At 37.3% G+C, this 14,790-nt stretch overlaps 1 protein-coding gene and 1 pseudogene across 2 annotated transcripts in view; one reads left to right on the top strand and one right to left on the bottom strand.

Moving 5' to 3' along the window:
• gabra3 (gamma-aminobutyric acid type A receptor subunit alpha3) overlaps window positions 1–14,790 on the bottom strand; it is a 480,166-nt gene that overhangs the window by 303,789 nt on the left and 161,587 nt on the right. The window lies entirely within an intron of this gene.
• Window positions 7,014–12,188, top strand: LOC148970722 (uncharacterized; annotated as a pseudogene). The gene is made up of 4 exons (XR_016147509.1): window positions 7,014–7,211; window positions 8,876–8,960; window positions 10,274–10,335; window positions 11,459–12,188. The product of XR_016147509.1 is annotated as an uncharacterized LOC148970722 (transcript).

Here is a 14,790-nt window from a genome sequence, read left to right as displayed (position 1 = left end):
TAAAGCGGAAGGCCATGAATTTTACAGATATACTGCCCTAACAAAAGCCAAATTTTGAGCAAATAGATTTGAGCAAATAGATAGACTTTATTAATTAATGCACATCCATAATCTCGTTTACTTCATAGTCAAATGGCAGTGATGCACTAAGGAAATGGGTTATAGTTTACATAAAATGGAAATTATAATGAGTGAGCAAGCAAAACATTTTACATGTGCATGTGAACATTTTCATGTGTGAAGGTGAAAGTCGGTACTACGTGAATCAGATTTAACAAGAAAAACAAAGAAGGGCATTTTTTTTTTTTTTAGAAAATAACTGCAAAAGTGGCCATTTCATATCAGAATGGATGCGAGTTTGCATTGGAGGATGACTTTTCTGGCCTTAACTTTAACAGCATGACCTCATCAGTCAAAAAGGACAAAAAATTCAGAGGTGAAGCAAGTTTCATTCATTCATCATTCCATCCATTTTCCAAACTGCTTATCCTATGTTGGATTGCATAAATATTACATATTAAAGAAAGATTACAAAACCATTTTTTTATAAAGGACACTGATGAATTACTCATTGAGACCAAAATCAATTCAGTTCAGTTTGATGTTCTCTTTAAATTAAAACTTGTTCATTAGAACTGGTTGTGATTACTAATTACCCACTGCATTTATGCAGCATTTCTATTTACAACAGTTTGTGATTGGATACAGAGTTCAATCATTGCGAAACACATTATGAAGAGAATCTTTTGATGTTGAGGTTTACAATGGTTGTAAACCTAAATAGAATCCAGTGACACTTGACAACTGACACTTTTTCATTATTTTTTTTTCAGCAATAATCGATGACATTGTTTTTTGATGGTCCCTTTTGAACATTCTGTTGACTATATTAAAGCAATGTTGCAACTACATCAGCCAACTCTCTTTAGAGATTTAGAAGACGGTCAACTTAATACGTGCCACCTCTTTATTGTGATGATCCTCCAACACACATTCAAGGTAACACTTTATTTTGATGGTCCCTTTTGAAAATTCTGTTGACTATAAGAAAGTTTGCAAATACATGTCAACTAACTGTCATTAGAGACTTAGAGAGTTAGTAGACATGTAGGTGCTATGTTACTTGTAGTCAACAGAATGTGTTAAAGAGACCATCAAAATAAAGTGAAACCCAATAATCATAACATTGCCCAGACTGATAAAATGAAGTAAAAAAAAAACAAAACAAAAAAAAACAGAAGAAATGTGAAAACCGGACAAACCCTTATAATGAATAAGCCAAGGTTTCACTTTGCAACTTTAAAAGCTGAGTTGGTCTGCATTAGTGTGACCGATCCTAGTGGTCTCCTGAGGTCCACTGTACAAAGAGTTTTTCAAATGAGACGAGGACTTTTCTTGCTACAGGACAACCCCCAACTAGCAATGTCATCCTCAGTTTGCACAAGGCTCGACACATCACCTGGGGCAAATTAGCCTGGCCTAAATTTCAAAACAGACGACTTGTCAGATGAAGCCCAAGATAGAGAAAGGCGGGAATGGGCAATGACAGTGCGGACGAGTGAACAAATGTGACACAGCAGCAAAATCTTTCACAAGACAGGTGGAAAAAGAAGCATTAGGCAGAAACAAAAATAGAAGCTAAAAGAAAAAAAAAAATGGATGTAGAAGAAAATCAAGGATGGACGTGAAAGGAAAAATTAAATGACACATCTGCTATTCTTAAACCTGCAGAAATAACCTTAATGACTGTTCCGATGGCCTTGTAAAGAGAAAACCGCTTCTGTTAAGTGAAATAAATGTGTCTCGTAATCTGCCGACGCGGACATCATACTGTATAAGTGCTCTGCTCTTTACTGATCTCATAAGCTATTTCTTGACCTTGTTTCACTTAATGTCTTTCCTACATTTCTTCTATAATAGTGTAATGTCATGACTGACAGCTCAGGCTCTCGGTCAAGGCTGTGGTGATATAATGGGACTAATGTTAGGCCCGTAGGAACATAACAGCATAGATGCGGTTTTTCCTCTCTGGAACTTGTGACCATGTATCTGTTCAATAACAGTATATTTAGAAAGATTTTTGACACCATGCTATTTTTATCCCTTTTGATGAAGATGAGTAAGGAGGTTCTTTCATGTTGTCATTACACTCCAGTAAAGCTGGTGAAATGAGAAATAGACAAAAATGGCTCCAGAGCAGAGAAGGTAAAATGACAACTAACACTAAGTTTTAGTGTCAGGATACAAGGAATGCATCATGTTCGTTGATTCCAAGAACAGAAATGCAAGGTTCCATCTTTTTTTTTTTTTCCTTATTAGTTTCACACAATGAAATCAATAGTACTTTTGACAAATAGAAATAAAATGAGGTACATCAGATGAAGACTCATATCATCGACTAGGAATGTCAAAACTGCTGACAATGTGGTTCCAAATCAATACTAAAATAATAATGATGATAATAATAATAACAACAATACATGTAAAGATATCAGTCTTCTTCAGTGTTCTGTCAAATGCATTTCTAGGTCAAAATGTACCACTTTCCAAGGTATTAATATTAGTGCTGTCAACGTTAACACGTTAATGCATATCAGTTTAACGCTTTCAGGCTCAAACAGCTTGGAAATCAACATTGGATATGTTTTGGCTCTATGCATTAGACCCAGACCAAATAATCCAACCCGATCTCACGACCAAGTCGTACGAATTCGACGAATGATTAAAAAGTGGCTAATTCGTAACAATTCATACGACCTCAAACGTACGAATTAATACAATTTTCATATTTTACGAATTGGCCAATTCGTATGAATTCGTACGAATGACCTACCCCTGACCCCGCCCCTAAACCTAACCCTCACGTGGGTTTAGACAAATCGTAGGAATTAGTACGAGTGAGGTCGTACGAATTAGTACGAATTAGACACTTTTTAATCATGCGTCAAATTCGTACGAATTGGTCGTGAGATAGTGTTGAATAATCTGATAAGAGCAATGAGCAAACATTACCATTCAATAGCAGTTGGTTTATATAAAGTCTGGCAATATAGCCAAACGCAGCACTAACATGCACATGTGTTCGGAATTGTTTCTCTTTATGGTAAAGTGTTAGCAAATTATGTTCATCTTTACAAAATACAAGATTTAATTACAATTTTTATTGTTAAGAAGTAGTAGTGGTGATAGTAGTAGTATTGCAATACTTACTACAATACTAAACAAAAGATAAAGTGAAACAGTAAACATGTGTCATGCATCCACAAATACAGGTGTCAGCATAAAGTCATGCACAAACAAAATCGTACTGGGTGTTCCTTTAAGACAAACAGATGACATGTGAAAGTATGGTCACATGGTAATTTAAGAAGCACATCCAAGCTGGAAAAGTCAGAACAAGAGTTTTGTCTTAACTGTGCAAATTCTGTGACCCACTCTGGTACCAAATCCCTACAAAGTGATGTGAACAATCAGTCTGTGACGAATCTGGATAAGCATGAACAGGATCATAAGAGAGATTTGCTACAAAGCCTGACAACAGATAATGTTATCTGAAGCAAATCTGACATTTGCACAAGCTGTTGAAATAGCTCTCAGTATGCAAACTGGGGACCTGACTTGATCTACTAAAAAATAAAGTAAGGAACATGACAAAAACAGCCTGAATATTAACAAGAATTTGCTAGTAGATTGTAATCAAATAGTCTGTTTCTATAGATTGTTCTATCTACTATCTTATGCATAGATTCAGAAATGCATTCTATACAGTGCTTCTTATAAATGGGTTCTATCCAGCTCAATCTTGCAAAGAATTAAGAAGAATTTCTTTAAAGGGTCATGAGACCCCCCTCTTTCAGTTCAAGTCTAGCTCACAATCTTTTTTTGAAAAATGCAACTTAAATGGACGTGGGTAGCTGTGAGAAGAAGGGAAGGGAGCGGAGTGGGTGTTGAATGGCCATCACTGTCATCGCCAATGTCCCATGCATATTGACTCTCACTAAAAAGCAGTGGTAAAAAAGTGAGGAAATAGGCCTGCTAATTTTTTGTATAGCTGGCAAAGTTGAAGTCTTATGAAATACACTGACACTTTATTATTGTCCTTTCAAAAGTAACTGAATGCCATATACATATATTAACCTACAGTAATTGTAATTCTATTCAAAACATTTTAATGTAGGCTACATGTACAATTATAATGTCATTATAAAAAATATAGTGGTTTATATAGATAGTACGTATAAATGCATTTGAAATTTATTAATTTTCCACTTTAAAAAAATCATTCCGAAAAATCATTCCGTGCTTTGCCTAGATCTGAACCCCCATAATAAAGATGGCTCTGCGGAGGTGGATGCAGTAGCGGTTCTAGGCACGGGCGAACCGGGCAGTCGCCCGGGGCGGCATTTCTTCATGTCACGTGGGGGGCGGCACGAGCAGTTAAAAAAATACTCTGTGCCGCGAAGTTTTTCTATTTTTTATTTCGATTCAATTATTGGCAATGGCGCCCTGCTTGCTGAGAAGGTGCCGTGCGCAGAAGCGATGTCAAGGGGATCTCCTGATTAGTTCACGTATCGCGTCTTTTGAGCGCTCGAGGTCGTTATTTCAAATCCTCTATGTTTCAAATAGGCGCACGGGAAGCGCGCTCATTATGCGCTCACGGGACGCGCGCTCATAAACTTTTCAGTATGGGAGTGCACGTGCACCCAAACACTTGGGTGTTTTTTCTCTTCTCCGTAAATAAATCTTTTAGCAGAGCTACAGCAAGCGTTTTTCTGTGGTGGAAATACATTAGCTACTAAAACCTTTGTCGTTGTGTAGAGCGCAGTGTAATGAGTGCATGGTTCTATAGCAACGACAGCCATGGGAAAATCGGTACGAATTTTACTATTAATAATAAAAGATAAGCTACTGTGCATTATATGCTGAAATATGAGGTTTATCTTTATATAAAACCCTTTTTTTGTGTGTTAACCTTTTTTTAAGTTTAGTAGGTAAAATGAAAGACACTCCTTTAAAACAAATCTTTAATGTTATTAACTTGGTGAATTGATTTCACTATGTATAGGCTTTTTGAACACGATTCTGTGTATGTGATATACCATATTATCTCATACTTTTCATAATGACCAAATAAAATCAACTTTAATTATGAGTTTTTACAGTAGCCTATAATATGCAACGTTTTTTTTTTTCCTGGGGGGGGGGGGGGGGGGGGGCGCTCGAAGGGGGTCTCGCCCTGGGTGTAATTCAAAGTAGAACCGCCACTGGGTGGATGACTTCTCATCTTAGACACACATACACTTGGTACCACATCACTCGCAAGACACAACCTGCATTGGCTGTCAATAAGGAGAAGTCCACCATTCTCCACTTCTCGCAGCTCTCTCGTGACAAAAATGTTTACGGCGCACACTATAGTTTAGGTCATAGTCTGTTTAGATGTTTCCGTGCGTGATGGCAAACCAACCGTCCAGAGACTGAGTCTAGCCCTGGCAGCATCGCGGGGAAACATATTCAACCCACTTGGACTTTTGCACCATGCAAACAAACACTTGCGTCCCAAGTGTTGCCTCTCTCATCTACGACGCGATATCACAGTTTGACATGTCTGTCATTGGAAAGATCCACATGGTGTCATGAATAATTAAGAAATAGTGTCTTCTCATAGGATATGAAAACTCAGTCTCATTAATAGTTATGAGACACCAATGAGTCATCAACACACTCACAATGCCCTGCCACATCACAGCCTGTGACGTGGACACGAATGAAGATTATAAACAAAGAAGACAAAAAAAAGTAACTCCAATTTAACCATTGTAACCGTACTATTAAATCTAACAGATGCTAGCATGGTCTTCAATGGTGTTCAACACGCATACCTCTGTTAAAATCTCAGAAAATTTGGTTTGGGGTTTCATAACCCTTTAAGGCTCTCAATGAAGTAAGTTACCTACAAAACCTTTAAGAAGTATAAAAGATGAACACTAAAAAAAAGGCTGAGACATTTAAAAAAATGCAGGCTCAGAGTAAAAAAAAAAAAAAAAAAATCCCAAATGTGATTTTGGTAATAAAGGAAATGTCAAAAGAACCACATTTAATGCATAAGGGATGCTGACAGTGCTAATGTTATGCTTTTTTTTTTTTAAATATCAAATGAAAGAGATTCAATGGAGATCTTCAGGTAATGAGAAAGTCACTATACCTGACATTGTGGAATGACCTGGATGTACCAAAAATACTGTCACACATATAGGGGAGGAGAGATTACAGCTTACAGCTTACTACTAATGCCTTTGATGAAAGATCACGAGACTAACACTGCAAATGGACAAGTGTAAATATGGATATAAAAAATATACTAAAAAAAGACTTTAAGTGCCTACAACTTATTTAGAGACAATATAATGAAGAGTAAAGTCCTGTTCACACTACACGCGACCAAGCGACGCGATACCATTCATTATCAATGGTAGGAAGGCGACTTCCGGCGACACGCGCGACAGCGACCGGTGGGGCATGTCCAGCGACGCGACAAAGTTGAGAAATGTGTAACTTTATGCAAATGAAGGGCGATTTTCGCAAGCGACAACCAATAGGAGTGAAGTCAGTGGAGCGCGTCACTCTTCAGTGCTGAGTCTGACGAGAAGCTCATTTTAGCAGTCCTATAATTCATGATATATCTCTGTGTACATACAGTGGTGTTCATCATACTGACTCCGTGACTGAATGGTTTCAGGGAACCCGTATTTGCCCGTTTGCTGCGGTTAAATTGCCACGATGGCAAAGAGCACTCACTGTTTCTCGTTCATCTTTAATAGTATGCATTTTATGTACTGATTCCATTTATATTTAGACTTTTCCTTATCAAATATTTGTTTGTAGCGGCAATAAAACATATTTGTTGCCTAACATAGGCTACGTTCACACTGCAGGCTGAAACGACCTACACTCTAAAAAATGCTGGGTTATTTTTTCAACCCAACCGCTGGGTTGAGACTGTTGGGTCATTTTATTGGGTTATTTTCTCATTGTTGGGTAGTTTTTTTGTGTAACCCAACGCTGGGTTGCCGGTTGTGACCGTTGAAACAGTGAACCCACCCCTCACCCATCGACGCCACAGACGAGGCAACAACTCTGCATTTGCGGGCATTTTGGATCACCTCAGATGATCGTTTTTCAGCAAGGACAGCTGTTATTCGGCGAAAAAGGTATGTTTTAGAGTATTTAATGCAGAAAACTATTACTGTACCCCAAAAAATGTTTAAGTATGCAAAATAGGGCGATTCACAGGACACAATAAGTCTTGAAGCCCTAGCTTCGTTATTTTTATACTTTGTTATAACGTTATAGCTTTTCCCTGATTTTTGAATAAGTCAGATAACGTTAAATTACCTCTTTTGGCCAACATTTCCCCAGAAATATGTGACTTATGAGTAATTTAACTTCGCTAACGTTTATATTCATATATATATAAGGTCGACGATTGTCGGTATGCGATCGTCGTTTGCTTTTTTTATTAAAAACTCGCGTCAGGCTGTCGCCTTTTTTATTTCAAATTATCAAAATTAGAGAGTACGTCATGAGTTCATCTTCCAAGCCGTGTTTTTGTACAGTCATGAAACCCTAGTTTGAGTAAGTTAAGTGTTTATAGTCGGACTTGTTGGACCTATCTCTACTGCAGAGTAAGTTAAGTTAGCTACCTAAGCTAAGCTAACGTATAAAATATTCATATCTATAAACAGAGAGAAGTAACTTAGCGCAGGCTACAATGTTCTTCAGACCTAATAATATGCAGTTTTACTTGTTAACCACTATACTAACAAGCTTTAAACAAGCTACAACACACACATTTAATATCCTAAGATGTTGAGAAATGGCTTTACACAAAGCATATGAGTGAGTTTAGTGTGACAAATCTGTAGCAGCTAATGTTAGAAGATGCACTTGCGTGGAAATTTAAAACCATGGTCAGATGGTCATATTTACACAGATATAAGTGATAATACAGTCCCAATGTGAATACTATCCACACTATCTGCCCTAAATAGTATTGACAAAATTACTAATGTCACATACTATTTAGGATGGATAGTACCAGCTATGCACATTGGACACTGTTATATTTTATTAATGAACTACGAGAAGGCACTGAACATGTCTGGTGCATAATCCAACGTTTTTCTCTGTGTACAATAATTTAATATTTGCCCAGACAAAATTAAATCTTTACAAAATACATTTTATATATTATAATAATAGTAATAATAAAACAATAACAACAACAACAATAATGTTTGCCTCTTGAATAATAAATTGACCCTGGAATAATGGATTCAGTGAAAAGATTTGATTATGCTGCAATAAACTAGCCAGTTTATCTCAAATGGTTAGTTCATAAATTAAAATGATGTTAAGGGTCAGAAAGCCCTCGGATTTTAACAAAAATAATTTAATTTGTGTTGTGAAGATGCACAGAGGTCTTAGGGGTTTGGAATGACATGAGGGTGAGTAATTAATGACAGAATTTACATTTTGGATGAACTATCCCTTTAATGCATGTGTTTTTGACTTTTGGTTATTTAAAACTTGATTAAACAGTTATGTTTTAATGACAAAAGTTCAAATAAGTGAGAGAAAGGAAAATATCTGTATCAGGCAAAAAAAAAATTCATACATATATATTGGTGTCTAGTGCAAAGTTGTCTTTTTATAAGTCATTGATTAATATAAGTATGTGCTCAAAAGTTAAGTGTATTTGAATTTTTCATATTCTCATCTGTTTGATATACAGACCATTTTGTCTCATTTTAAATGTTTTAAGAAACGTGATGACTCACAGCCTCTGCCAATTTCCCCATTTTCCCACTGACAGGTTGCAGAATAACAGCTTATGGATCATTTTGTACAGGAGAAGCTGAAAGAATGGAACTTCGATGTCTTGATACCAATCTTTAAAGGTAAACTTTATTTAAGTCAAATTAAAATGCACTTCTTTATATGTTCATTAAAATCCATTGAGCTTTGAATAGCAGGACTCTATGCTAACCTTTTTTCCAAGTACATGTGCTCCTAAATGAAAAAAAAAAAATGAAAACAACATGATGAGTAATAAATGACAGAATTTTCTATTTTAGGTGAACTACCTGTTTAACAATTATCCTAATATTATTTTTAGCCTGCTTCAAAATAGATAAAAATAATGAACACCTCAATAAAGTATAAAGTGCTAAAAACAAAACAAAAAAAGCCCGCTTGCTTTTTTCTTTTGCAGTACTAGTAGGCTAATGGCTCATTTCCACTGAGCGGTACGGTACAGTACGAATCGGGTCGGTTCCACCACCAACAGTACCCTTACTTAATAGGCATAGTGTTTGCCGGAAAGAAGCAATCGACGTCATTTTCGCATGAAGAAAGCAACATAGTAAACAACAATGGAGTTTTTTATTGCTTCTCGGCATGTTTGTCACAAGAAACAAGTGTTGGCATTTGGCGTTTCTCAATACCAAGTATCCTATGCAAAGTCCGGTTCAGGATAATGACTTCCTAGAACGTGAGTCCAGTAATTCTGCTAATGGAACAGCTTGTTCTTAAATGCGCCACTCACCACGCTCTGCTACTTCGGTTATCTCTGTTAAGTACATTTTAGGCAACAATGAAACGAAATATGTTATAAAACACCACTCTGCTTCTTTTCGATTTCATTGAAAACATTTTAAACATTATAAGCACACAAATGTGTGGGGCTGTGTTGAAAAAAATCGATTCACCAATTCTGAATCGATTTTCATATTCATTTCTAAAGATCGATCCGTAACTCAGAGGATCAATTTAATGTAGGCCTACATTTTCCCTGTCAACTTTAACTTGCCGCGACTGGGACATCCCTATGTGCGCATTGAAAGCTTTTACTCAGCGTACACATTGTTATGACAACAGACTTTGCAATATTACTAAGCACACTATTTCAGTGATTGGCTCATTGGTTGCGAATCGTCACTCTCATTTGAATACAATTACGTCATCATGTTATGTTCACAGTGTGACCCCCTCCACTTGTATGCTTTTTATGTGAAACCAATGGTATGCTTCGCTTCATCGCGCTCTTGTTCAGTGTATTGAGACCAGCCCTTCACTCGTGCACTCGTAAATTATTTTATAAGTTCACACACAACTATTTTCAGGCACATATGCGAGTGAAATACTCGCATTGTAGAGCCCTGAATAGATCAGTTTTCTTACATTCTTCTCTTGTCTCTTTTTCTCTTAACAGATGAACAAATTGATGAGGAAACTAGAAAAGAAAATATCAAGTCTTTCATTGAATTCAATAATGTAAGTAATGTAGCATTGCACACATCACTATACAGACCATACTAAGAGCAACTTAAAATGGCTAAACATATCAACAGGTGTAAAAGTGTGTAAATACCGCTGGTGCTCTTCAGTAAAGAGATCCACATATATCTTAAAGGACAACTCCGGCGCAAAATTAACCTTTGGTCTAATAAAAAATCGGTACCTAGTCAACCGTTCTCTGAGATTTGTTTTCATGCTAATCGAATGTAAAGAGTTTTATCTCTAAAAACTGTTTTGATTATAATGCTAGTATTTGGGGGCATATAATAAGTAAAAAGAAATTGCTAGTTTATACCACTAACAAGGCTCAAAATAGCCCCACACTAACACAGTAATATAATGAGGGTCCATACATGCAAAACGAAGCATTGAGAACTGTGTAAGTGTACAGAGAGTTTAATAAGAAGACACTTTATAAAGACAGAGCACTTCACGTACAAGTCTCAACTTCTCAACAAGTCGAACCACGAAAGATGTGCTGAGTGAGTTGAACTGTATGAAGTTCAGCGGACTTCTGAACTGTATGAACAGCGTTCGTTGTTCGACTTGTCGAGACTGTTTTCCAAAGATGGCTCCTGTCTGTATACACAAAGTGAACTGCTTTGTTTTGCATGTATGGAGCCTCATTATATTACTGTGTTAGTGTGGGGCTATTTTAAGCCTTGTTAGTGGTATTAACTAGCGATTTCTTTTTATTTATTATATGCCCTCATTTACTAGCATTATAAGCTAAACAGTTTTTAGAGATAAAACTCTTTACATTCGATTATCATAAAAACAAATCTCAGAGAACGGTTGACTAGACCAGCTTTTATTGATTACTGGTCTTAACAAGGAAGTGAGCTGTTTGTCAAACACTTCAAGCCCTGACGAAGGCCTTGCTGGCTGAAACGCATAGGCGTTTTAATTTTATTTGACTAGCCATGGATTAATAAAGGTTTTTTAACCTTCATCCTCAGGTCCTTTTCTTAAGTCATTTCAAAGTATCGGTTCTCATATTGCACGGAGGAGGACAACAGTATATCGATATTTTGTTTGTAATTTTGTATATAATGCTGCATTGTGTTGTGAGTTTTTAACATTCTTCTGTTTTTAACAGGTTGGGACCAACACAGTTGAATTCCTGCTGGTGGTGAGGCTCACTAAACCCTTCCCCTTCGTTCTTGGGGATGACGGTCAGTGCCATCAGGCCTTTGTTGTTGGCAAACAGGCACTACAGCAAAAACTCTACTTGGTGCTGTGGACACATACTTTAAACTTTTTTTTTTTTTTATGTTTTGGACATCCATTTCCCGAAGCAGTGCGCACCAGTGTGGAATTTTTGCAGACGGTTGTCTACAAACTCCCAGGAACAGAATCCCCTTCAGTTAGACTGCTCCGTGGATATTTGTCATGTTAAGCAGTACTTGAACCAAAACAACGAACCCTCTCTAAAATGTTATGAGTTTAAATTAAGAGGACAATTGTCAGACTAATGCATATATCTAAAGTATTTTACTTGTGCCACTATGTTCTTGTGCCATTTGTTAACCTTACTCTCTAAAAAGCTATAGGGGTGTCAAACTAATTTATAAAGCACTTGTGCCACTTTGATAACCTTATGTAAATGTTAAAAGTGAAGCTAATGTAATTTATTATTGTTTAAAGTGAAGCTAGTGTAATTTATTGTTAAAAGTGAAGCTAATGTAATTTATTGATGTTTTTTTATTTTTTAAATATTACTTATTATTTATTTTAAATATTTTAAAAATATTTATAAACAAATTGTAATGAAATGTTTTGTTTTGTTGTTCACTGAGCATGAAAAATTGCATTTTTTTTCTTATGAATATCTTCTCTAATGCATTTGGATGATCTTTCTTATTGATAATAAATCTTCTCCTTATGATTATTACTGTTTCCTCTGGTAATTCTCTGCACTCACTATTTTGAAACCTATTTCAGGTTTGTTTTTAACCAGCAATGTAGTCATTTTTAATCAATAGTTGAGTTCAGTTTAAACAACCCAGCATGTTGGGTCAAAGATTTAACCCAACCAACTGGGTTAAAATAACCCACCGCTGGGTTAGTCCATATTTGACCCAGCGTTGGGTTGCCAAAATAACCCAAATTGGGTTGTTTTAACCCAGCAATTTTTTAGAGTGTAATTACGATTTTTTTGCCCCAATGCGACCTGTATCTGATTTTTTCATGACAGTCTGAACGACACAGATCCGATCTTTTCAAATGCGACCCAGGCCACTTGGGTATGTGGTCTAAATCCGATATGTATCCTATCTTTTGAAATGCGACTTCAATCTGAACGGCCAGGTCACATATATCCGACCCGCACGTCATTGCACGCACCTGTAGCTAGCCAATACACGCTAACTCCAACGCGTTTCTGCTCTGTTATGGGCCGTTGCAGACGTGTCTCTTCCCCAGTGTTGTGCCTGAACGCGTTCAATGAACGATAGTGCATGAATGCGTTCATATTTTGGCCAAAATAAACGTACTGTATTACTGCCTGATGAACATTACTGTGAACACGTTCATTCTGGTGTCTGTGAACGTGCGCTCTCTGTCAGTTTAACTTCGTAACAGCCTCCCAGGTGAAAACCTGGTTAAAACACATGTAAACATGCCTTAAAACGTAGCGAAAAAACACCCAATCTGGCAACACAAGCCACCAGTGTCGCACCGCCGCCGCCGGCGACAAAGCAAGGAGCGCGGATGACGCGTACTCTCAATTAAATGGGTTTTATGACGAGGTCGGTGAGGATCGGAAAAATCTCAAATCAAACTTTGCCCGTCGATAAAATAATTGTTGTCTGTGTTTGTATATGGGCTGTGGCAATAATAATAAAACAAAAGCTCGCAACATATGGAAAAAAGAACTATTCCGCAAACAACAAGTGACGTCGTTGACCGCTGATTACTCTTCTGCGCATGCGGGTCACTTCTGGGTCAGTTCACGTTCACACAGGAGATCACAAAAGGTCGCATTTAATTGGAAATGTGAACGACCTTGCAAAAAAATCAAATTGAGCATTAAGCCCTGCAGTGTAAACGTACTGTAGCCATAGAGTAACTTCCGTGAATGTCACTCACAAAAATTTCTAGGCAACCAGTAGTGGGGAACACCCTTCAGCGCAGCCACTGGCGACCTGCAGCGACAAAGACGCGTGTAGTGTGAACGGGGCTTGAAGAACACCAACAGCTGCACATGACAAAGAGGAAAATGATCTGGTGAACTCTTTGAGTGGGCATCCTTTTATGCCTGGTTCAGATTACACAATTTTTTTTTTTGTCTGTTACGATAGTCAATGTGTCAGATTACACGATTTTGGCTCCTAAAATCTTGTCGTGTCATGGACAAGACACATGTCAGACTACACGTTACTTCCTGACCAGTCATCGCATGCCGTCTTTAACGGCGCGCGTGATGTCATCGAGAAAGCGAAACTCGTAGCAGTGACTTCCTGGATTACTCGGCATTGCCTTTTCAGCGTGAGAAGTACACGGTGTGGCGTGTGAGTGTGTGAACTGGTTGAATTGCGTGTGTCTCACACCCATTGCGTGAGACTTGAGAACCCTGCTCGAAGAGGACAGTATGGGCTGTCAATCCTCCAAAGAGAACTTGAGGTAAAATATTGTTTTCTTATATATTTTTTACTTCTAGTTTTAACGTTAGCACCATCGTCCCTCTTTCGTTTTGTCTTTTTTGAAAGTTGTATATGGAAAAGCGTGTGCTCCTATTGGTCAACCTCATACATGTGACGGAACGGTCGTGGACGACCGTTAAAAAAATTAAACATGCTAGTCTTTTTGTCGTGATGTTGTGAAGCATCGCAGACGCGACGTAGGTTGTCGCCCACTATGACACACTATACGAGATGATACGATCGAATCTTGCGTCCCGACACCCGTTGTCGTTTACGAATTCCCACGACACCCTACGTCAAACGGATCGTGCCAAAATCGGGCTAATCGTGTAGCCAATCGTGCAATCTGAACCAGGCATTAGAGAGAGTAATGACCTACTAAATGGACCCTGTGATTTAGTTGAACAGTCAGATATCTGACCAGTCTTAGTAATAAACAAATGCATTTTTTTTAATTGAAAAATAAAAACTTTTATACTTTTGTCCATAAATAATTAATATTATAGACTTAAAAAATGTCTGATGGTATAATCAACAAGCAATATGTTTACATTTTATTGACACTTTGAAAAAAATTTAAGTGAACACATCTGTAAATTGTGTGTTTTTTTTTTTTAGTTGATTGACAAGAACTTTTACATCCTAACTATGAAAGAATCCATAGAATGTACGATTCTCTGTATGAAGTCTCCACAGAATATTGTCACAAAGCCAGTTTTTTCCACCAATTTCTGTGAATCATCCATTTTAAACTTGCACTGTTATTAGACTCCACACTGATGTTCAC

Source organism: Pimephales promelas, chromosome 19 (assembly GCF_988280905.1).
Source record: "Pimephales promelas chromosome 19, fPimPro1.hap1.1, whole genome shotgun sequence".
In the NCBI taxonomy this organism is placed as follows: Eukaryota; Metazoa; Chordata; class Actinopteri; order Cypriniformes; family Leuciscidae; genus Pimephales; species Pimephales promelas.
The sequence above is the reverse complement of the archived record's forward strand: the minus strand, read 5'-3'. Positions and strand labels throughout refer to the sequence as shown.